Raw genomic sequence first — 24,648 nt, 5'->3', positions numbered from 1 at the left:
CCCATCTGCTATGCTATGGAACCCATCCAAAAGCCTATTAATAGAGAATATAAACCTGACACGCAGTGCCTGGTAATGTATATATTGACCATCTCCACTTGCGACGGTATGTTGCAAGTGATCCCTTCCCAAGGGAATGTGGTAGATCAACAGACTCTGCACATTCCCAGATTCCCTGTAGGTCTTACACACAGGCAAAACATTTCATAAACACTGAGCTGCCTTGACAAGAGGCCTTTTCTCTTTCCTTTCCTTATGAAAAAAGAAATGCATCTTTGAGATCCCATTGACAGCCATTCTCCCTTAACAATCTGCTTGACTCAACACAGGCCATGCTCTTGAGACTTGTTAAGGGAGGGTTGGGGAAGACATCTCTACACTGTTCTCTTCTTTCCTCCTTTCTTTAATCAAAGAAAGAAAACAGGGAAAGAAGAAAAAAAAAGAGGAGGAGGTGGGGGTTGGGGGAAACCAATAGTGCCCTCCTCCCTATTCCTTGGTTTTCTTCTCTGTCTTCCCAGCTGTCAGATGCTCCAACATTCCTTGCACGTAAGTGTTTTGCTTCAAAAGTTAGAAGAAGAGAGCGAGAAAGAGAAGCTACATTGCACAGTCCCTGTTGATAAGGTTCAAAGCAGACAGAGACGCCTCAGAAGCACATGCAGCCTCTCCCTCTCTCCCTGCTACAAGGAAAGAAAAAAAAAAGAGCTAAATTCCATGGCAGAATTTGCTTTCTCCTGCTGCTGTTATCTTTCCTTGCACACAGGCTGGAGGTAGAGGGAAGATAGATGCTGTCCTGTTTACCTTGCAATTTCTCTCCACCCCCAGCCCCCTTTGAAATGCCAGCTCTAAGCTGCTTTTGCACTCCCCATTTGTAATGGCATTTTAAGAAAGAAAGATGTCTGGACACATTTGTGTGCTGAGTTGCATTTTTTTCTTGCTGTTGTTTTAAAACTTTCAAGAAGTCAGGCTGAGCCCAGCCGAGGTTACTCGAAGCAAAACCCTGCCAAAAGTCTTCCTTGCTGCTAATATTTCCCCGACCTTGTCATTATCTGAATTTCCCCTTCCTCTACTCCTTGATATATCCCTCTAATTTTGTCTCCCCGCTCAGCACTGGAGCAGTGAGGAAACACCACTAAGTTATCACCATATTATTCATCTGAGGAATCTGGCCAAGAATTCTTTGGCCTAGCAGAACAGTCACAGCCATCTGTCTGTCTGTTGTGCTAGAGAAGAAACAAGCACGCAAAAAGTAACCAAGAAATGCTATATATATTTACTATATAGAAAGAAACCCAAGAGCCATGAAAGTCAGAAACTAGCCACTGGAACTGGCAGTCGCAGGGAATATTAAGATAGAGTTTCAGTCACTTCACTGAGACATTTCAGATGAGCCTGGTGAGCTAAAAGCCCTCCCTTTATTGCCTTCAAAAGGGAATTAAAATAGCTAAGAGGTTGGTATAGGGAAGTCAGTAAAAGTTAAAGAGCTCATCAGACTGTCCCCTCACTTCCCATCTGCCTAATAGGAGCATCAATCTGCTCAAGGCACAGTGTCCCCGCAAGGGCGCCCTAGGACAGGTCCAGCTGGCAAATGAGGTTAATTGATGCTTTCTCATTGAGGTGGTTAGGACTCAGGTGTTGCGTGGGTTCCTCCTTCCCTCTTCTCAAGCAATGCGAAGTCTTCTGGCAGCAGCTTGGTTCTTGCTGGCCGCAAGCAGTTTATACCAAATGCCAAATGCTTGCAGTCAGGAATTAATGCTAGAGATGGAGAGTGTTCCTTGCAATGCAGTGCAGTGCCCCAGGAGGGCAATGGGGGCTGTAGGCAGCCCAGAGGAGAGCAGGGAGGGAGGGCTATCAACTGAAAGCAATAAAATAGTCCCTACTGCTCCCACCTGGAGTCGGTCCCAAGCACATTGAAAAGCTCTTCTCTCCCTTCCTTGGTGTTTTCGAGCCAAAAGACGAGAAACTGAAAACTCTAAGAGGTGAAGACCCATTCCAGCTTTTACTTGGCGTGAGTGCCTGAAGAGATAAGAGACCTAAGCTCTCCTCTCTTAATAGATAAAGGGCGTTGTTACTGTTGAGCTCTCTCCAAGTTCATGGATTTCATCTATGTGACAAAGGGTATCACATGTGCTGGATATCATTTAATGTTTCCCTAGCCCAGACTGCCCCAGGAGTGCTGCTGAGGAATGACTTTACACTGAAAACAGTCTCCTCTTTCTTCACAGGAAGACTCTGTTGTGGAGAGCACTGGATGGTTTTCTCAACAGGCCAACTCATGCTTCATGAAAACATTCACAGATGCTTGCAGTGTTGAGGTTTATGTCAGTTATGGCCATCAAAAGTCATTTCTTCATGAGAAAGAGGAACAGATGGAAAAAGAGAGACCAGGATGTGCTAGAGATGACTCTCCAATGCCTGTGGTACATCAGGGGAAGGGCACTGCACAGCCAGCAGAGCTATCCTTCCCCAAGGCATAGCTGACATATCCCCTTGCCTGGGAGACCTGGCAAGTGAATCTGACATCATTTCATAGCTACCTGCATGCCTTTCCTTTTTAATTCACAGGCATGGGAGTTCATGTGGAAACTCCAAAGCTGTACTGGAACAATGTGGGAACATACATATATAAGCCACAATTCAGAATCTAGTTCCACATCTGCCCATCTCAGGCTCTCTGCTGGAAAAGAAGCATTTGGGGCAGAAGCTATGTGAGAATAATGAAAGGAACAGACTTATACTTTGACTCACTGAAAAAATTGAGTTTCCTTAACAAACAGTGGAATAGCAATAAACTTCCCAGTAGGTAAAAGCAAACCCATGCTGGTTACTGCTGTATATTCACAGCTGGCCTCACCTACCCTATCTTGCCTGTGGGCATGAGATCAGTTCGTTCCACGAGTCACCCAGCTCTTGGTGCCAAAAAACTAAAGTTCCTGCCCATCACATCCAAGGCAGACATTTCAAAGTTAAACACCTAGTCTGTTTTCAATTTTTCCTTCAAATACCAGAAGAGATTGCACCACATTATGGGCTAATCGCCTGTCAAATTTAATTTCTTAAGCTGAGGCTGCTTTAGAGCCAAGTGAATGAAAAGGAAAAAATATCCTGTCCAAATCCACTAAATTATTATTTTTTATGCCTGCGTAGTTACCTAGAAATAGGAGCTCTTTCTTAACCTTCTTGTTTAACTTTATGGCAAATATGTTACTGACAGAGTAGGGCATTACATGCAAAATTTGATCTTCCAATAGGTCTTCATGTCTAAATTGTGATGAACTAAATTTCATGAAAGTAGTTCTAGGTCCAGCTAGGAGCAAAGTCCTCCTCTGTAATTATTGCTGAAGATCAAACACAGACCTTCGACTTTGCTCTGTTGGAGCAAGACTTCTCACTTTACATATATCACTGTCCACCTAAGGATCGCACAGTGACATAAAGGTTTAATGCTGTTCAGTCCTAGGAAGGGGTCCTGCTGATTTATCTGCTTGGTGTCCGCCACAGCATGATAAATGCTATTAACAGAGAGAACCGGGGCCTGAGGTGGATTTTGTTGCAAACCTAAAACTAGGGTCAAACCCAAGTTCTCATTCCTTAAAATTTTGGTGGGTAGGTTTCAAATTTTGACAGGAGGATGATGGAAGGACATGTAGGTATAAATCCACACATAACTGGAAAAAATCTAAGAGTCTCTGTGTACCAGTCTTGGCTGGGAATGTCTTGTAGCTCAGTTGTTAAAATACCTAAAAAATGGGTCTGGGCATGGCTTAGCCTCTTGGTCCTGAGACCGTAAGAGCAAGCAGGACAAGAAATGGAGAAAATGGGAAATTGAGACCAGAGCCCTTGGGAAGCTGGAATGAGAAGGGAAACCTAAGGCTTCCTAAGGAAACTTTAATTGAAACAGAAGTAAAATCAGAGGCTTCCAGTAAAGACAGTAACTATACAGCTATCAATAACTATGATAGCTTTGGGGCAGGGGTTATGTCAAGTGAATCTCAAATTTCCAATTTTCCAATCCAGGTAGGTATCGATGGCATTACTTTTTTTTTCTTTTTAACTTGTGGAAGAAAACACAATACAAAAGCTAGAAAAATTACTTGGAAGGAAACATCTCTATCAAAAAGGGATTTATTTTGGAGAAGTGCCAAAAAAAAAAAATTAAAAAATAAAAAATTAAAAACAAAAATTAAGATTGCCTGCAAACCAGCTGAAAACCTTTGATGTAACTGTAATTATTCTTGATATACCATCAGAGAGACCAAGTCCAGCTCTGATTTGCTGGTGTTTTTCATCTGAGGATCCCAACGTGCTTTATAGCCTCCCACTGCCTTCTTTCTTGTAGGAAAGTAGAAGAGAAATTTGTGACGGCTGAGTGCCTCAAGTCATATAGCCAACCAGTGACTGACAGAGCTACCAAGTGTCCTACCTCCCAGATGCAGTCTAAGTTATCAATTTTCTCATGTGAATGTAGCCTATAGCGAATGAGAACTATGAAAAAAATTGATTCCCAGCTCCCATCGCCTTCCAGAAGTGTCCTCCCCATTTTGTCAGTGGTCATCTGCCCCGAAGTCTCTCTCATTTCCACTTTGCATATCTTGGATGGCTCAGTCCTCTCTGCTCACTGCTGATTTAACTGCCTTCCATTGCACTGAGCATTGTAGCAACACTTTGCGTAGCCAGAGGTGGAAGTATTTAATGGGGAATGAGGTGGGTGTTTCTGAAATGATAAGAATAATTGTAAAATCTGCAGTTATTTTTTGAAACTATCATTGGTAAACAGGCTATCAGCCAAGAGCACGAGACCTAAATAAGCCATGCAGACGTGGCCTGAAAGAAAGGCTTGAGGGAATTTTACCACATTCTTCAAACATTTTAAGAGATAATGGGCTGCACCTGAACACAGTGGTTTCACACATGTTAACCTATGCACAGTGAGATAAAGTTTTACTCTCCTGCTGCTATAGTAGAGCAATACCGCCGAAGTCTCCACCATACCCACACTCCTCCTGCACCCACTCTGCTTTCATGTGCAGCTCACCCACGCAAGGAAGGAAAAGCACCAAACATTCCCTTCTTGTCACCTGGAGGGAGGCTGCCGAAATGGTTGGACCTCGTTCAGCAGCTGTCCCTGATAGATTCATTCTGCTGGTGTACATTCATATCCATCCATTCAGATCTACCTCCTTTGTTGGAGCAGGTCTTACAGTGTAGTTTTCAGGCGAAGGAATTGGTTACGCTGCTTAAGGCTTTGAGCAGCTCAGCACAGCAGGATTTTGGAGGGCAGCTTTGCAGCAGGAAGGGCAGTGGTGTCAGGTGAAACACAAAGTGTGCTCACCAAACAAGCCCGGAAATATGACTGTCCTCCTCCCCTGTTCTCCCCCCTTTCCTATTTCAACACACAGAAATGCCAGTTTTAACAGAGCCGACTTAGAAAGGCAGCAAGCATAGCAAGCATGAAGGTCTGAGTATTAATCTGGAAATAAGATGAATAAATAGCCTTGGGAGAATGCTTGCCTGCTATCTCTCCAGCCACAGCTCCTTGCCTCTCTGGGGAATTGCTGCTCCACGTACAAATCAGTTACTCCACTGAAATTATTTCCCTTCTCCATGGGCCCAATCTCCAGGGCCCACGCTACCTCCTGAATCCACATCCCAAGCCAAGACCTGAAGAAGGAACCTGGGTCCCAGGCAGCACAGGGCCACCCTTCCCTTCAGTAGGTCTCCAGAGTGTACAGCCAAGGACTCAGTAGAGGATCTCAGTGTTCCCACCCCAGTGTGGACACAGCCAGTGCCCGTTTTCTCTTTAGTCTCTGTTTTCCTTTTGACTCCTCCGAGAGGTCCATCGAGTGGCTGAGTGTCAGGCTGGGAGACAGAAAATAGGAGAACAACCTTCATGCCAGTGCCTTAAAATAAAGGTTTGAGCTTCTGAGAATTAGGGTAATGGAAATACCTGCAATCAGACAGCTTCAGAGAGGAACAGTTCGAGAGAAATCAAGGCTCAGAGGATGGACTGGTGTCAACAGTCCTGTCATCAACAAGAGAATCCTTCTGAAACCGCTCATTCACCTCTGCAGGAAAACTGGTCCTCCAAAGGTTAGTGTGAAAGGAAAGGGAGGGTGGGGATGCTCCATGTGTGAACCCAGGCATCCTTCCTGAGTGTGAGAGAAACACCCATTCACTTCAAAGCCAGGCTTGTTTGCGTCTTCCTTTGAGAGGAGGGAGCCCCAAGGAAGCATCTTTAATTAGAGTGCTCCAGAGAGACATTCTGTGCTGAGTGGAGAGGAGCAACAGGCCAGGAACCAGGGGCTGGTTGCTAATGCCAGGGTTACAATTAGGTGTAGTTGGTCTTGCATGGTATCAGGGCCAATTGAGAAGGGACTGGGAAAAGTTACCATAAATACTTTGTAATGAACAATCTCCTGCCATCCCCCAGGGAACCAAGGGGAGGTGGGAAACAAGTTGATCCCTAATAGGTTTTTTCCATCTCTGATTTCTACGATGTGCCATACACAAAGCAAGGAGCAGCAGCTAAAATCAATGCACAGCCCAAGCTGAGCGGAGAGGTTTTAATCAATCTGAGAAGCCATTTATTGTGAAGATCCAACAAAGCGACAGATATTATCACTATTACACATGAAACTGGAACATGGAAAACAAAAAAGGAGCAGTGAGCTCTTGCTTTGAGGGGGCTGGAAAGTGTACCTGTTGTTTCTCTCTGAGACTTAATAGCAGCATAGCAAGAGACGATAAATCAAGGAGGGGAGATTGGGGATGATTCAGTCCCAACTACTCATCAATGCCGAGTTTAGAACAGGAATGAATTTGCTTCCCTAAGCTTAGGAAGGAGAAGACAGCGCAGTCCTTAAGGTGAGTGATGTTTTCCATTGAGAGACCTGGGTGAAATATGGAGGAGCTGTGAGCAGGTTGGCTCCTGGCTGAAAGGACAGTGTATGGGGGCAGATATCTGGGGCATGGACGAAGAGTAAATAAATATCTTATGTATCCATCTGAGCCGCAAGAGAGAATTGGCCATTTTTCTTTCCCTCAGTGGGGTTTTGAGAAACTGGAGCTTCAAATGCACTTCTTCCAGAGAGAGACACCCGCTGAGTTTCTGTCCCATTCTGTGGGGGATTTGCCTGGCCCAGTTCTACACTGGCCTCACAACAGCAAAACAACTTCTGATTACTTTGACCCAACCAACCTAGAATTTCAGCAATCAGCATCCCTTGCACCAAGTGCCAGAAACAAGTTAAGACTCCCTCATTGTCAGCGTTCCATTTTATTACTGCAGTACCTGCAGCTTGGAGAAAAAAAGAAAGGCTGCATTGTTCTGTGGAGCCCTCATATTCACTTCAGCTTGCTGCATCAGAACGGGCAGCTGCATGTAGAGGACAGCAATATATGGAAGACTGACCCTAACCCTAACCCTAACCCTAACCTTGTTGGTAGACATGTGGGCAGGAAGGAGAAGTGCTCTAGAAGCTCACCTGGACATGCCTGGGGCAGATCCATCTCTTGTCTTTTTGGTTTGCTTTGGTGCCGAGCAGGACCTAAGTGCTCTTTATACGTGGAAAGTCATGGCTGGATCTCCTTTCATTAAACACTGACAATGCAGTGCAACAGGAGCTGCTACCTTGCTGCCTTCCTGCCTTGTCCTGACTCCTTTCAGCACATATGTATTTTCTGTCCTCATTTTCACTCCAAATCTTTCTCCAAAACCGTGGCTGTGAGAAGCGAACAGACTGAACAAGCACATGAGAACTGCAGAAAACCCAAACACAACAAAACAGTCATTAATCTCTCTTTAAGGTATCTTTTCCCCCGTGCCCTCCCCAAAACAGGAGCAAGGAGGAGGGAAGATCCCAGAAGAACAGCCTAACTATAAAAATATAAGTGCGGTTGCTAAAAGCCCAATCTATTTTCAAATGATGTGCTCTAATGGAATGTTGCTGTACATCTTTTGATGAGACAGGAGTCTATTTAAAAAGACAGGCGCTTTCGTATGTGCTTTTAAACCCCGTCTGTCAATTAGAACAACATCAAGGGTTCAGTGGCTGGGAAAAAAGATGACAGTAATGAAAAGCTGGGAGGGCAGCAGAAGAAAAGAAAGATAAAGACAAAAAAAAAATAGAAAAAAGAAGACAGGATGAAAAGAAAGAAATCTGTATTAAAGAAAAAAAAAAGTAATGAAAGCAGAGCAGAATGAAGATTCACAAAGATTAGGGCAGAATAAAGATCTATGGAACAAGATTGCACTCATTTGTTCCCCCCAAATTCTATATTCATTCATAACCAAGAAGGAGGCTGAACACAGGGAGAGCAGCAAACACAATGCCTCTCAAAATCTGATTCGCTGCATTACTCAGCATCTCGAGAGCAGGGGGAGAAAATGGTGCTCAGCCCCTCCCTGGATGGACCCTGTGCTGGAGGCTCTCCCTGCAGCCCCACTAAAGATGCATACAAATGCAGGGGGGTAATTTAATCTCTGAGAGGCACTTGGACACTAAGGGGAGGAGCACTGAAGGGAAGAAGCCCATGAGGAAATTTATAACTGGTATTAAGCATAGCAGTGTGAGAGCAGTAAGGAAGGCACTGGGCCACAAACTGAGCACAAGAGGAAACAAAACATGGGAATGGTGCTCCTTGGAGAAGAGGTCAGGCAATGCAGTGCTGTGGGTGGGCACAGTGTTGGAGGTGGGTGCAGCGCACAGTCACCTCTGGGCATGAGGAGCAGCTCCTGCCATGCTAATGGTGCTTCTAAAATAGTTGTGAACATAGCAGTTCCATCATTAAAAATAAAAATAAAAAATACTAAACCCCAGAAATTCCATCATTTAACACCGTTTTGCCTCCCTCTCCCAGTCTTGGGTCAATGGCATGCTGAAAGCCTTTCGATCCAACACATTGACCTCTGTCACTTGGGCTAATGACAGAGACGGATAGCAGTAATAAGCTGCTCAGTCTGCCTGGGTAAGGACCATGGGAGGTGGCACATACACACTGCCTTTAACCCAACTGCTGGCAGCTGTTCCCAGGGTGCTCACTGAGCTCCATCACCCCAGCAGCCCAATGCAGTACGATGGAATCCATCCTGCCTGGATGTTCTCAGGGCCATGGCCATATTGGTGGCTCCGTCCTCCTCCTCCAGCTGTTGGTGGCTATGAGCTGAGACATCCTCAGGGTGGTCACTGAGCTCATGCACCGGCTGCTTGAGCTGTGTGCAGCACCAAACCCCATGCAGCACAGTACACACACATCACAGGTTTGGGATTGCACCCTGCTGCCTCTCATACACACCTGAGGCAATCTGTCTTGCAAGAAAAACAGAGTTTTCAGCAGAACAAGTTGAGTTTTTCACCTTTTGCATAGCAACAAAGGAGAAGCACTTGCCAACAAGCAGTCCTGAGCTCTCACTCCTCTGTCTGGGATTTAGAGACTTCTGTTTAGTTAGTTTCTATGACTATACATTGTTTATCGCCACAGTTGCAGTGAGTCTTTAAACAGTCACAACATTTAACACACCCACTTTCTTGAGAAACTGAATAAGTCTCTCTTCCCTCTTCCACTTTGCTGCCAGTGGAGCTATTCCCAAAAGCCAGGGCACTGTTTCTCGGGGTTTAGTTGCAGCAGACCATAATGCCCCTGCAGGAAGCCACAGGGACACAGTAACCCAGCGGTTTGGGGAGGACACGAGGCACAGTGCAGAGGTGGAGATTAGCCCATTAAACCAGCATGATGAGGGATCTTCTCCCGGATTAGACTGAACTGGACAGGCAGACCTTGCTGAGCAAAGCTGGGGGTTTTGCATGGCTTTACTCACACAGCATCTAGAGAAAGGCACTTGCAGTCTCTCTTTTGTGTGCTATCCCACAGTCCCGGTGTAATTAGCCTGCAGGGAGAGAGGTAATAAAAGGAATATGCTAATGTGAAATACTTCGTCTTTTTATGCAGAATTGGCTGATGTATGGTAACTTCTATCCTTCTTACAGACGTCAGTCCTCTTCCTGCATAAAACTGTGCTTGTTCACCACGTGTATCCTTAAAAAAAAGTGCAACTACTAGCCTTGTGAAGATACTAATTGGTGTTAAATACTGGGGCTGGGCATAGGAACCAAGAGCCCCAAAGGCCCTTGTAACTACCTTACATCTAGCTCCATATACATAACAAAACCACCACCAGGAAACAATTAATGGCAGAACTGGCTGATGCAGAAAGCTCACAGCCTCATCGGCATGAACCTTTTCTTAGACTTTAGCGCCTGAAGGAAATCTCTCATGTTCACCAAAGGCTGCCCCATCAGCCCTGATGTTCCAAGGTGCCCATTGTAACTGTAGAAAAATGAGCATGGCTTGCTGTATGGAGGCCATTCCCCACTTGCTGTTCTGTCCCCATCCATTGAGGACGGGGCTCTTTCTGCATAAGAGCTCAGGCTCATTGTGCTGGGGAGAAGGGGACCGCATGGGTTGGTTATGCCAGTGCAGGTTGCAGGATCCCACCAATGTGTGGAGGTGATGAGCTTGGGATGCCCAGGGGAATGGGCCCCCTCTGTCCTTGAGCTTTCCTTCCCACACAGACCAGGGGCACCCACTCTTCTATTGCAAAGCTGAGATTTCTTCTTCCTGCTTGGAGATAAATGCGACACAGGCCATGAGGTGCTCAGACACTCTGGCAGAGAGGACCACGTAAGTACCTCGGCAGAGTGGGTATGTTTAAGCAGCCACAGCTCAGATCTTCAGTCATCATTACCCAGAGAAACCAGCTGTTCTTCTGCTATTTATGATCCCCCCCTTAAATCTACCCTCCCTATGACTCAACCCACAGCCTTTAAAGTGTGCAGTGTATTGACATTTATATAGTACATTTCATACACTTCCTCTCAAAGCTTTTTACAAAGCCATGAATTACATACCTGTCACCCACTGAATTCATTCATCCAAAAAAGAAGCAGTCATTACGCACTCGGCAATAAGCCTCATAACACCAACCGCCATTGAGTTTGTGTATGTGTGCACCAAAGAGATAAAGTTACTTTAATGCCATCTCTGCTATTAATGCAAGAGAGAGCAAGGAAAGGGAAGGGTGGGAGGGGGATGGGAGATGTGATGGGTGGGAAGGCCTGGGTCTATCTCCATACCTAGATATGGAGATGTGGAATGTATTCACTTCTTAAGAGGCTGCAGCTGCAGGGAAGTAATTATGTGAGAGGCAAGGTGCCTTCATTCCAGTCTATGGGGGTGATAATAAAACAATACTTTGCATTTGTTTTTTTCCATTCATTCTGGGATCCCAAAGCGCTTTTTAGACATTAATTAATTCTCATTTAAAAAAAAGAAAAAAGAAAAACAACACCACACTTCTACTCCGGAGCAGATCTCATTTTGGAGATGGAGGCACTGATAGGATGAATGAAGGTTATCGTTGAGGTAAAAGTTAGCTTAGGAATAACATACCACAGGGCTTACTCTTTTAGGGGGAAACTCAGGACATGGGCAAATATGGGACCATTTGCAGATGTTACCTCTTTTATAGTCATGGAAGCTTGGAGCAACTCAGAGTATTGAGAGGTTAATGATTCTCATGTGCCCAGTTCTGATCTTTTTTTTTTAGATTCAAGATCTTTAAGACATTTCTCGTCTCTGTAATAGCAAATTCTCCCAAGATCTCTACCTCTAACAGACATAATTATCTCTGCTCATTGCAAGCAATGGCTTGTGCAAGAGTCACCACACCACGCGTGCATCAGAGACTCTGTGTTCTATTGAATACCAACTCATAGGATAAATATGATCATCCTTCCTTAGAGGATAATATGTTTCTTTATCTGAGAGAGCTGAGCAATCAACACGCAGTGCTAAGTGAGAAAACATTTTGATAGTCAAAATCCAGTCCTGTCCCTCAGTGGAAAGGGGCTAACCCTGTCTAGAGCATGTGAAGGAGAAGTTAGGGATGGGGAGAAGTGTATAAATTCAGCTCCATTCAGTGAGGCAATGGATCAAGGTACCAAACCAAGTCTTAAGAGTTTAATTTCATTGAGGAACTAAAACTGAACTGTGGTAATGTGATAGTCCTGGTCTCATTCAGCCTCTCCAGTCTCAAAAAGATCCTAAAGCCAGGCTGAATGAAGGAAGTCAGTTAAACTAGGGAACGTAATTTAATGTTTTCATCCTCATTTTTCTTCTCCTTGTGTGGTTATTGTAATAAGAAGATGAAAGAGTAGAAAATAAACTGTGGGAAAAGCAATCCGCCTCCATCCTCCCCTTTCCTATTCAAAGAGATGGTAAGAGGAAAAGTGATGCTCTTTTGCCTGGTATCACCATTGGTTAGGTATCACAGATGAGCAGGAACAGCTTTACATTGCAAGACAGTCAGTCCTAAGAAATCCTGAGAAATCCACTGTAGAAATACCATCAGCTCAAGATTCCCAGTCCATTTCCTAGACTGTTTTTTCAGTGGTTGGAAAGGATGTGTGTGCATCCACAATGCCTTCTCAGGAGAGCTGTGTCTTTGCCTGAGTACTGCCCAGGCCTCTTACCAATTTATGCGGTCAACAATAATGAAGGTCATCCGGATTATGAAATGTTGAACATTTCTGGTAAGTAATGAAGGGACCAAAATAGCAAAGCCATCTTTGCATTTTCTGAGTGTCTCCTTGCTCAGAACACAACCTGCCAAGCACTCACCCGGCTCTGATATCTTCCAGGTGACACCACCACTCAGCCTATATCAAAGCACCCATGAGGATTGATTAGACAGACAATCCAGGAGAAGGTTAGGTGTACAGACAGGTAAATGAGAATATGCAGAGCCTTATTAACATCCCATCCTCTGTATCATTGCCTGTGGTGTGGTATCATCATTCATTTCTAAGGGATTTCTGCTGTGTGCCAGGTAGATGAAGCAACTACAGTTCATTCAAGGTCTCACTGTGTTATATGCTGATAGAGATTGTGTATAGTTACAGTGATGACAAACCCCTTGTAGAGAAGTATCCTGTCTTGTTGGGTATGACTCAAGCCCAGGATTTGTAAATTCATTTGCAAACACTGTGTGGTTTCTCAGTGAAAGCCTCTTTCAAAATTCAAGTCATTAATTTATTAGCATTAGTATCATTTAAGCCCTCCTCCCTATCTTCCTCCAGGCTCTGGCCAAAGTTGAATGGTGCCACACTAACGTGCATAGTGTGTTTGTAAAGCTGCAAAACTCATCTGGGAATCAAACGCACCGGTGTCCAAATGCCATCTTCTCCCATTCTCAACCCAAAGGCCCCCAGGGAATAAGTAAGATCCAAATTGCTGACCCTCATATACATTCCAAAGCAGCAACAGTCTGTCTGGAGAAGTAGCTTTCCTCTGCCTGCATCTATTGAAAAGCACAAATGTGGAATTCTTTTGCCTCTGTGCACCAAGTCACACTTCTCAATGGTGTTTTGGAGATTAAATACTTTCAGAATCTCTCAACAAATGGCAAAATAGAACATGGAACAACAAAGAGGGCATTGCTTTAAATCTAGCTAGATTGCAGTTATTACACAAAAAGATATTTTACATTTCTTTACAGAAAAGCATTCAGCAGGCTACTGCTGAGATTTTAAAAACAATATGTTGGATTATATGCCTAATACCCACTAATTTAAATGAAAAATAGAGATAGGCATTTAAATCTCCTATATATTCCGTCTCTCCCCAGCACAGACAGGCGCAGACTCTCACATGCACACAGAAATCCCTTTGGCCACGTGGCGGTTTCTGTAGTGGAACTGCTGAGCTGGTTTTTTGGAAAGATCAAAGCATCGCTGCCAACTGGCAGCCAAGAAGCATGAGTTCTCTAACTGGAAATGCAGGGAAAGAAGGAGAACACCCATGCCCTAAAAAGGACACCAGTTTCTTCGGAAGTTAAGATGCTGGGGCTGTTTGTACTCACCCTTGGTTAACTCCTTGAGAGAAGGATACACCATCCCATGTTTGGCCAGCCCACGTCTCAGCCATGACCACAGTTTCAGCCTTCACATCTGTAGTGGTGCCACTGGGGATTCCCAAAAGCCCATCTCACAGTTCAGGTCAGGCTAATCTCACCTGTAAGCGCATTGCGCATCGAGTGCTGCGCAAAGGAGAAAGCTGCTGCATGAGGCATGGTGTGTTGTAGATGAGGGCAGAGGGGGCTGAAAATTGTAGGAAATTTAAACCTGGTTCCAGTTCACAGTGATGTCAAACCACAGGAAATGAAAGCAGAAAGTGGAGATTTATGAAAAAAAGTGGCAGGAATCATTATTATGTGTGCTGTATTGATTGAAGAAGATCGTGTTGCCCCCAAATCGAAATGGCTTTTACGTGTTTGGGCCCATCCTGACAAAAACACTTTCTTCTCTGTTGATGAGGCCATGTTGCCATGGCGATGCAGGGCTGGATGCTTGGCAAAAGCACGTTTCGATAAGGCAGGTCTAATGGATATATTTTCACAACATTCACAGTTCCTTTCTGCTCATTTTCTCCCGAGCAGACTCATCCACATCTTCCATTTTGCCACTTGATGAAAAAATATCTTTTTAATCTTTTAATTTAGCTTAGATTTCCCTCCCTCCAGCATCAGAGCTTGGCAATTAAACTACTTATCTGAGATGCTCCACACCAAGGCCAAGTGCCTGCTTTTCATTATCAGGTTGGGTGGCTTGTTTTCACTTTCCGTCCTCCATGTCTGGACTTCCTTGCTGCTTGCTGTATGTTACAGATGCTGAGATATAGGGAGCGTATAGTTTCATGCCCTTGCTACTGGAAGAGATTTTGAGTTCATCTCTTCTCTAGAAGAGCTTTTTTGAAATGCTTGGGTCATAAAGCAATATGATATTGGCTGGAGCCAGACCCTGCGTTTTCCAAAACCATGGGTTCTCATGCAGTGCTGGGAAGAACAGAGAAAGAGTTAAACGTATTTTATACACAAATACATACATTCCCCCACACAAACAAGTTATTTTATATCCTCAATTACCAAAGGTGTGACAGATAAATGGTGAGGAGGGGGCTTTTGCCTCTGTTGGGTGCCTGTTGCATTTCCATTTGAACATCTTTTGCCCGTTCTTTCTATTTCTAGCAGTATCTCTTGACCAACTTCAGGAATCTGAGTTTCCTTTGCAGGAATAGCCAATAGGAACATTTGCTAGAAATGATGCTTACAGAAACATCTTATTTGAATGTAAAGAACATTTTGAAAAGATACTTTCAAACACTGGATTTAAAAAAAAAACACCACATATTTATCCCACATAATCCATTTATGCCATGTGGCCTCTGTGACCAATTAAAACTAGTCAGCCTCCTTTGAATTGGCAATACTATTAATGAAGTTCTGCTGAAGAAAAGAGCAGACCAAGGAGTATTTGCATCAGCAAAGAATTTCAAACAACCAATTAGCTGGAGAAATCAACACTGCAAGCATAAAAAATTCACAAACATTAAAAGAGGCAAAATTCATCCAATAAATTATTCATTATGAATTATTTGTCCAGTTTCCTTTAGATTTGGTTTCAGTTATTACTAATTAGTTATGGGGCCCTTTACTTACTAGGTCAGACTTAGTTGGGAAGTGGTAGAAAACCATTATCTCAAGCAGTGATTTAATGGCAGCTCCTGGGAGCTGGTAACTCAAAGCTTGCATCACCAAGTGACTCTCACGAGCTCTCTTGTTCCAGCTGTCACCAACACAGCATGATTTTCAATGGTGACAGTCATCAAACAGTGCATTCATCTTTCCCTTCCCAAGTCAGGACCGAGACGCTGTTGGGTCAATATTTTGGAGTCGTCATTGTTCAGTGCATTCGGTGAGTGCCCCAGGGACTGCAGCCTCTAGGGCTGTCAGTCAGACTTGTTGCAAAGCTTGGGATGTTTCTTTGTGCTTTTGTACATGTTAGTGGTCTTGGAAAAAGAAAACACAAAACGAGATTAAGTATCATAGGGTTCCTTGTTTCTTTGGCTTTGCCTCTATCTGGGCAGTATGTTGTATAAAAGGGCTTTGGCCCAGGACGTGGGCTGTGAGATGTGAGGCAAATCCAGTAAAGGAATAATCATCCAATAAGCAAATTCATTTCATCTCCTCATGCTTCAATTTTCCCATCCACAAGACACTGCTAATGATACTTCCCCTGCTCTAAGATCTTTGGATGAAGCGAGCTGCATATGTGAAAAAAAAAAAAATAGAAGAAAAGGAAAAAAAAAACCCACAGCATTAACTCTTTAACAAGGCTAATCCTCTTTGTCTGCTCTAACCACAGAAGCATGCAAAGCCTGGTGTTAGATGTGCTTCTGCAGTGCAGAAGAACTATAATTGGGAGCTCAGAAAGGTACAGGGGAGCAGAAGCAAAGACAGCCAGCAGCAGGAAATAGCTCTGCTAGGAGGATAGATGAAGTGGAATCCCATGGATCAGAACGCCCATCCCAAGGGCAGAATGTCTTGAGGTCTACAGGACCGTGGTTGGTATACAGGCAGTGGAGCAGGAGCACTTATTCCCCATGTTGCATGGTATAGAATGATTTGGTGGCAGATTCAAGACACAGGGAGGATTCTCACTCTGGGGAGAATTGCGGGCTACCCCTGCTTCAGTCCATCTCTAGGATAAATGACATATTTTGCTTGGTTTTGAAGACTCGTCCACAGCTCTCTCCTAAGTAGCAGAAGTTTGCAGCCACATATATATGCCTAGCAGGGAGATAATACCAAAATTGAGAAGACATCCTGTTAACAGACCATTTGCATCTCCATACAGCCACATACAACCAGGGCTAAACACACCATTTATTTTGGTTACTTTGCTGATTATAGGATGGGAGGCTGAAAAGAAGGTCTGAGTACAATGAAGCCTTCCTTGTAGATTTTCTCTGTGGAGTTTCCACGTGGTCACGCTTCATTGATAAAATGAGTCCCAGGAAGGTTTATTCATTTTGCTGCTTATTGTTTTCTCTAACAGGTGTGATCGCTATAATTAGATCTGTACAGCAGCATTTTCTTGTTACTCGAATTCCTTATGTCTCTCTCGGATGCTCCTGGCTATAGCACTACAGTGGCTGCTGCTTAGAGAAGGAGTGAAAATGAGTTGTTTTCTTTCCCTCCTTTTTCTTCATTCATCCACATTAAGCCAGGAGAAACACAGCCTCTGCCTCTCACAGATCGTTTGTTCCTTTCCTTCCTTGGGCTCAAAAGAAGCTTTGGTGGCTGTGGTGGTGATGGATGGATGGTTGGACTGGATGAGCTTAGTGGTCCTTTCCAACCCTAATGATTCTATGATTCTAAGGTGCCACCAAATGCCCTCACTCATAGCTGAGATAGGCATCTCCCTTACAAGCAGAGCATGGACCAACAGTAGGAACACTCACAAGTGCACAGGAGCAGAGCTGGGGAGAGGCTGATGTCCAGCAGTTCAATTGGTATTCACTGGATCTTTTGATTATTTAGAGGCTGCTTGTCTGTCTTTCCAATATAGCCCATCAAACAAGTATTATAGGCAGCGTCCATTTCAAATGTTTGGAAATGTATGGTGCAGTCAGTTTAACCAGCAACAATCAATCCTTTCTCAAGACCTCCACCAACCATCCTCCCCCTCAAAAGCAGCGAGTCTGCCCAGAAAACAGGGGGACACACAGCTCTTTTGGCACTATACAGAAGTGGGATATTTTCTGTCATTTTCTACCTCCATTGTATGTGTAAATTCACATCATGCTGCAGAGTGGGGTCTTTCTGGGAACGATAGGGTTGCATTTTGGCAGCAGCCTTGAGGCCAGATCAGTTTGAGGCTACGAGAAGCAACAATGCACTGAGAAAATGAGGCTCTTGAGATAACAAGCGAGGGGCATGCGCTGCTTTCAGTCAATCAAGACCAAATTCAGCCACGGAGCAATCAAGCTCAATTCAAACGACTTCTGCATTATTATTGTTATTATTTATCACTTGAATTATTGGAGCACCTTGAGGAGGCAACTGAAATGAGAGTGGAGAGGGCTGGCACTGTACAAAGATATAATGAGAGCACGGCAGCCCAGGCAAGTACACAGGCTGCAGAGATGGGGCCAGCGACCAGCAGAAGAGGTGGGGCTGCAATTGGACATTAGCAAGATCAGCCTCAGCAGGTTTTGAGTAGGCTACTCAGTATCCAGCAAGCTCCAGTCTGCCTCCAGAGCCGGTAGAAATAGAAATATAACGCCGAGCTGGAGTACAGTATAGGTCCTCTGTGGAGCTGAGTGCTCCTCGCTGGTGAGCAGCATGGGGACATCAGCCTCCTGGAGGGCCAGACAACAAACACAGAATCATAGAATCATAAAATTTGGAAACCATCAACCCATCCCCACCATGCCCACCAACCATGGCCCTCAGTGCCGTCTCCACGGTTCTTGAACACCTTCAAGGATGGTGACTCCACCACCTCCCTGGGCAGCCTGTTCTAATATATCGTCACTCTTTCTGGGGATCAGATTTTTCCTCGTATCCAACCTGAACCTCCCCTGGCACAACTTGAGGACATCACCTCTCATCCTATCACTGTCACTTTGGAGAAGAGGCCAACCTCCCACCTCATCACCGCCTCCTTACAGGGAGCTGTAGAGGGCGATAAGGTCTCTTCTGACCTTCCTCTTCTCCAGACAGAATCATGTCAGTTCTCTCAGCCACTCCACATAAGATTTGTGCTCCATATCCTTCACAGCTCTGTTGCCTTTCTCTGGACATGCCCTAGTGCCTCAACTTCTTCCTCGTAGTGAGGGGCCCAAAACTGAACACAGTACACCACCACAAGCTCAGTGCAAGCCAGTAGCCTTCATAGACCTGATACACATACCATGTGTTTCCATCTAATACCCTACACGTACAGACACACATTCCTATCATGCTCCACCAGCCCTTCATCTTTGCCGTTGTTTGGCTACAGACTGACACATCTCACTAAACCCATTGTCTGCTGTGTGCCTGACCCAGAGCTTTCTCCAGCACCCACCCCTCTCAGTGCTGAAGCCAAGGATCCCGTGGCACACGGACTAGGGCCTGTCCAAACGAGGAGGAGTCAAGTCCCTTCCATCTACCTGGCTGCCTTGTGCACACCAGCTGTCATCTGTAAGTAATATGCTAGACATGTTTCTTTTTTCAGTTAAAAAAAAAAAAAAAGTAATTTATTTTCTAATTACAAAAGAATATAGGGGGAAAAAAAAAAGAAAGAAAGAAAAGAAAAGAAATTATGACTACCAGATGGCAAATCACCATTTAGCAGGAGCAGGCAAAAAGAAGACTCAGTCAATCACGGAGTAAGTGATAAGACACCAGAGTGAACCACCGAAAAGAAAGGCAGCTCATTACACAAAGCACTAAATTATTCTTCCTGGGACTTCTCCTCCTTCTTTCCCCCTTCTATTTTTTATTCTGAGCCATAAAGCAAGTAATTCCACTGAAACCCTCTTTTAAATGATTAACATTTCCATTTTAACTTTTGTTTTTGATTGTGTCCCTGCCATTAATCTTCCTGTCTTTTCGTGTGCCCTGCTGTTCAACCTCATCTCCTACCTTTCCCTTTTGCTGGCCCATCTCCCCCCACTGCCAAAGTTAGCCCTTTTGCAGGGGGAGGATCAGGCCAAGGCTGGGGCTCCACTGCATGAGACATCATCATGAGACCTGGCGGCACTGCAGCCAGCAGCAGAGCCTCCATCCCTCCAACAAGGCATCTACCTGAGACGAGCACCTTGTATGTGCTCACGTATCTGTTTGGACGCAATTTAAAAATCCCAGGTAAAGTGATAATCCTGAGATAAACCTGGCCAGCAATCCCTGCCTGACTGTGATGGGAGCTGATGATATCCATGGCCAACTGAGAGCTATTTCTGGCTCTGTTCCCTTCCGGCAAGCAGCTAATTCATCACTTGCATGGCTCTGAAAAGTTTTGGGCAGCACAGTGCCCTTGGCCAGGAACACGATGGTGACTCCTGCTGCTGTTGTTGTGCCAGGGGAGGTTCAGGTTGGATATTAGGAAGAAAATTCTTCTCTGAAAGTGAAAAGGCACTGGCAGGGAGTGGTGGAGTCACCATCCCTGGAGGTCTTCAAGAACTGTGGAGATGTGGCACTGAGGGATGTGGTTATGGGCATGGTAGAGATGGGTCGTGTATAGGAACTGCTGAGTCACGGCTTGAATCACTGATTGAGCACCTGGAGGAAAGACATAGGCAGCCCTGGGAGCACAGGTGAAGGTAATTCAGCTGTGCTACCAGAAGGGGTGGAGCCTGGCTCTACCCCTCTTAGACCTCATTTAAGGGCTGATGGCCCCTGAGGAAGGATGTCTTGTTGGAGCTCTCTCCTTTGTGGAGTTTTTCTGTGAGCCTGGGTCTTTAGAGACAGGTAAGCATTCTTCTTTTTGTAACATTTTCTTGTTGTGCTGGTGCTGTTACAGGTAGACAATTGGATTTTGGTTATCTGGAGGACTTTTCCTTTTCAACCTTAATGATTCTGTTTCCTATTCTGCTGTCTAAGGAGTCTGGATGCAGGAATGGCACTGGGCAGGAGGTGATAGGTTATGTGCCTCTCTGCAGATACCTGGGTAAGGCAGGCAGTTGGGGGAGCACTGGTCACTCACTGATGGCACCACCTGTTTTGCCATCAGTTCCAAAGAGCTGTGGATCACACCCTAAGTGGCATCTCCTTGGGGTTACAGGCACCCTGTCTGTGCTGAACCCAACAACAACTGGGGCAGTGATGTCATGGGGCCGGAGGCAGGCTCCACATCCTGTCTCATTCCTCAAGCTTTTCTCAGCTAGGGACACCAGTCCATGATGGAAACCATCTCCCCAGCGAGACATTGTGTTTTTGCAGATGCTCCCTGCCTCCATTTCTCAGAGGAAGCCTGAGAGAAACAAGCACTGCTGACCTGCTGGCACCAGCAACAGGAAGAGCAGCCCTGTGTTTCCCTGGTGAGGTGCAATTTGAAGCTGAGGGTTTTGTGAGTGCATAAATCCCTTCCCACTATGCGCTTTCTTGCCCTGTTGGCATTTATGGCTTGTTGATGTGTTTGAGGAGCATTAAGCAAAATACAGATAGCCTGGCATTTTATTACTCATATTTCTCTGCTCTTAATGACTGAGTGGAGCACAACTTGCTAATGAACTAGGCTGAAATGAATACATTTGTGGCGCTAATTGAAATACACCCAAGGTCTGGCTTTCAAAAAGGAGTGAAATCTCCAGCACTCTCAGAAGAGCCTTTTCCCCTTTAACCCCTTCCTGTTGTCTTTCACTACAGCTGCATTTGGGTGTAATAGAACACAGCAGCCTATGCCTAAAGGAGCACAGGGGCTCCTGTGCAGGGGAAAGGGCTTGGTGGTGCTCCTTGCCTTGCTTATGAAAGCAGCTCAATGGATACAGCACCGCCCTCAGGGGGCAGAGGGTGGGGAGTGGTGGGGAGGTGGTCTGGGAGTGTGTGGCTGGAGGGAGGTCAGGCTTTTCCCAGCTTGTAGGCTGCATGTATCCATGAGGAGACTAGTAATTGTGTGATGCAGGTTGGTATTTTCTAGAAGCTACGTAGGCAAAAGAGGAGATTTCAGTCGATACATGAAGTACTTCTAGCAAAACAGGGAGAGTGTTTGCTTTTAGCAGCGCAGGGACACTGCTTAATTGTAGGCGCTTACAAACATGGATGCTTGCTTGTCAATAAAAACCAAATCTTGCACTTGAAGAGAAAACAAATTAAAATTAATTAATCAGTGGAAAACACTTCATTTGAACTAGGAAAAGCAGATGCAACTAGCAAGTCTAGGTGGACAAACAACATAATCAAATCAATACCCCCACTTTTCTGACTGGCTCACAGCCACAGGCTACAAAGTGAGAGCAGGCATGTGGATCCACTTCGTTTCTATTATATTTCTATTCTACAGCTGGTTCTGTAATTAAGTGGAATTTGAGCCTGCTGGGGGGTTTATTGCCCTGTCCCTGGGTGGATCTGCCTCTGTGAGGGCAGCAGCTCATCTGTGCTGCTGGTATTCCTAGCACTCCTCTTGCTTCTGCATAGATCTCTTTCTTTCTTTCTCTCCTACCCAATGCAGAGCTTGTTGCTCTGTGTGAATTGGAGGAGGGTGGTGGATGCTGGAGAGAGAAACCCAGTCCATTGCTGTAGTTAGTAATCAGTGCGATTGTCAACAGGAATAGCTGTAAATGAGTAGGGCCAGGTGTAAGGTTTAGTTAATAATGCTCTAATTGAGAGTAGATTAGTATGTCTTGACATGGGCAGGAATGAGGAATGCTTTTATTTCTGTTTGTTTTTTGTTGCTGTTGACAACTTAAGTATGTTTCTTAGATTTTTACAGATGACAGTTATGTTGCTTCTATGCTGAAATCGTGTGCCCTCTATGGGGATGTCAAACTCAGGTTGGATATTAGGAAAGTCTTCTCAAAATGGTGATGCGTTGGCACTGCTGCCAAGAGAGCGGTGATGGAGTCACCATCCCTGGAGGTTTTCAAGAACTGTGGAGCTGTGGCACTGAGGGCTGTAACTATTGGGCATGGTGGGGGGTGGGTTGGGATTGGAAAGATCACTAGGACCATCACATCCTAACCTTTATGATTCTGTGGTTCTCATCCATGCAGCCCCAGCAGTGCACCTGTTCCTGGGGGCTGGAAGCAGTGTTGCTATTAATTGGCTGAAGTTGCCCTATAAAACTTGAGCTTTAAGACTCAGAAACCTGATAGCAGCTTGGAGTTCCCTTGGAAATCACCAGATGTGGCCCAAGAGCACCTAAAAGGAAGAGAGTGTAAGTTCTGTTTTCTTTAATTGAATTTTTAATTATTATTTGATATTTGCTCTCTGCAAGAAGAAGCTAACTTTGTCCTCGGCCTGGCTAGATGCTGAGGAAAAGGCTCATAAATATTCATTTGAAACTGTTGCAAATTAATTCCTCTGCAGTTCTTTGTGGCTTTGCTTCTCACGAGCATTCAAGTGAATGTGTTTTGGTGTAAGGGGTGGTAAACAGAAAAGGCAATCTAAAAAAAATAAATGTAGCAAATATTTGCCAAAATAATAAAAAGAGAAGTTATTCACTTTGAAATTACAAGCAGATTCAGATCAGAGCAGGAAGAACTGCTGTCACCCCACTGGGACCAGCCAATATGCTGCATCACCTGCATATCCAAGTGGGTCACACTGCACACTTCAAGCAGCAGAAGTGACTCAGAAGTCAAACAAATGGCTTGGAAATGCACTGGGAAAGTTTAACCAAAAAAAAAAAAAAATGGAGAAATGAGCAGCAGAACAGCAGCAGTTCTTCCTGGATTCTGCTGGTGAATGTAGACTTTCCTCTGATGCTTCTACCTTTAATTTATTTATTGCCTCTTTTTAGTTACACTTCAAGCTTTTTGTTTAGGCAGCTGAAATATGTATTTCGCCTGCATTATTTCTTATTCTGGAGGTGAATGTGGATCTGTTTTGAGGCTGGGGGGGCAGAAAAAACAACTATTGCTGTGAGATTCGGGGTCTGTCTGCTATTCCAAAAGCTTATGAGAGGGGAGAAAAAGTTGAGTCCTGATGATCAGGATTGCATACATGTGTTTGCATTCACACCTTAATGTGCACTGCAATGGTTCTGTTCCCTCCTTTTCCCCCCCCCCCCCCCCCCCCCCATCCCTGCTTCCTCCACCCAAGGTCTAATTAAAACAAGAATGCACTGGGCTGCCTTTTGCTCTGTTTCATCTGCTGATATTTTTTTATGTTAAATCCACCAAGGAAATCTCCTGAAGGCTTTGAAGTCTTGGGGTGTGTGAATAAAGATGTCACAAAGCTAGACTTGGGGCTTCTTAATGAGGACAGAAGGTTTGATGTTGGAACACTTCAGTGCCCAAAGGAAAGAGATGCTTTCCAACAAGCTCCCTTTCTTGCTCTCTTTTTTTGTATTCTTGTTGCAAAGGCCGAAGTCTTTTTTTCTTCTCCTGTATTTCTTTTAATTCTTTCTCCATCCTTCAATGAGGAAGGGGAAAAATGAGGAGGGAATACAGTTTCATAGAATCATAGAATAATTTGAGCTGGAAAGGACTCTTAAGGGCCATGTTGTCCAACCCTCCTGCACTGGACAGGGACACCCACAGCTCCATCAGGTGCTCAGAGCCCATCCAGCCTGACCGGGGCTGTCTGCAGGGATGGGGCACCACCACCTCTCTGGGCAGCCTGTGCCAGTGCACAGTTCTACAAATCCCATCATTATTCATATCACTATATTTTTTTGTCTTAGTGCACACTACCCAGACTCCTGCTCCCCCTTTCCCATCTGGGCCCATGTACCATGCCCTCCTTCTGCATCTGCCTTCCTCTTGTCTTAAAAGTTCTGACTTAAGGAAGGAAAGTTTGCTTTACTGAGACACAAGTGAGCCTAGGGGAACAGTAGGATGTCATTAAGGCAGAGCTGGGTGTTCTCGCAGCCATGTCACTTTTTTGGTGGAGAAAACTTCAGGTTTCTTGGGAAGAGGTGTTTTCTATGTGTGGGATGTGTCTGTCAGAGCCGGGCATCCCCTTCCCTTTGGGCTGTGCTGTTCTCTGAGGGGACATTGTGTTGTCAGAAGTGTGTGCCTATATGAGAGATCAGGAGGAGTATTTTCCTTTGTAACAGAGAAAGAAAAGTCTGGGGCAAAGTAAATCCAACCCAGTGGCAACAGAAG

The 24,648-nt window shown here is 44.9% G+C and overlaps 2 long non-coding RNA genes across 3 annotated transcripts in view; one reads left to right on the top strand and one right to left on the bottom strand.

Moving 5' to 3' along the window:
- Positions 1-786: 786 nt before the first annotated feature.
- Positions 787-24,648, bottom strand: part of LOC124417153 — a 29,327-nt gene continuing 5,465 nt past the window's right edge. The window contains exons 2-3 of the long non-coding RNA XR_006931293.1: positions 13,916-14,887; positions 787-9,883 (exon numbers count right to left, since the gene is read on the bottom strand). This is a non-coding gene — a long non-coding RNA (uncharacterized LOC124417153). The remainder of the gene's footprint in view (positions 9,884-13,915; positions 14,888-24,648) is intronic.
- LOC101748408 overlaps positions 20,264-24,648 on the top strand; it is a 64,143-nt gene continuing 59,758 nt past the window's right edge. For both annotated transcript variants that reach the window (XR_213016.5, XR_005839373.2), the window contains exons 1-3: positions 20,264-20,350; positions 20,822-20,919; positions 22,591-22,754. This is a non-coding gene — a long non-coding RNA (uncharacterized LOC101748408). The remainder of the gene's footprint in view (positions 20,351-20,821; positions 20,920-22,590; positions 22,755-24,648) is intronic.

This window comes from Gallus gallus, chromosome 12 (genome assembly GCF_016699485.2).
Source record: "Gallus gallus isolate bGalGal1 chromosome 12, bGalGal1.mat.broiler.GRCg7b, whole genome shotgun sequence".
In the NCBI taxonomy this organism is placed as follows: domain Eukaryota; kingdom Metazoa; phylum Chordata; class Aves; order Galliformes; family Phasianidae; genus Gallus; species Gallus gallus.
Note: the sequence above shows the minus strand (reverse complement) of the source record. Positions and strands in the feature narration are given on the sequence as shown.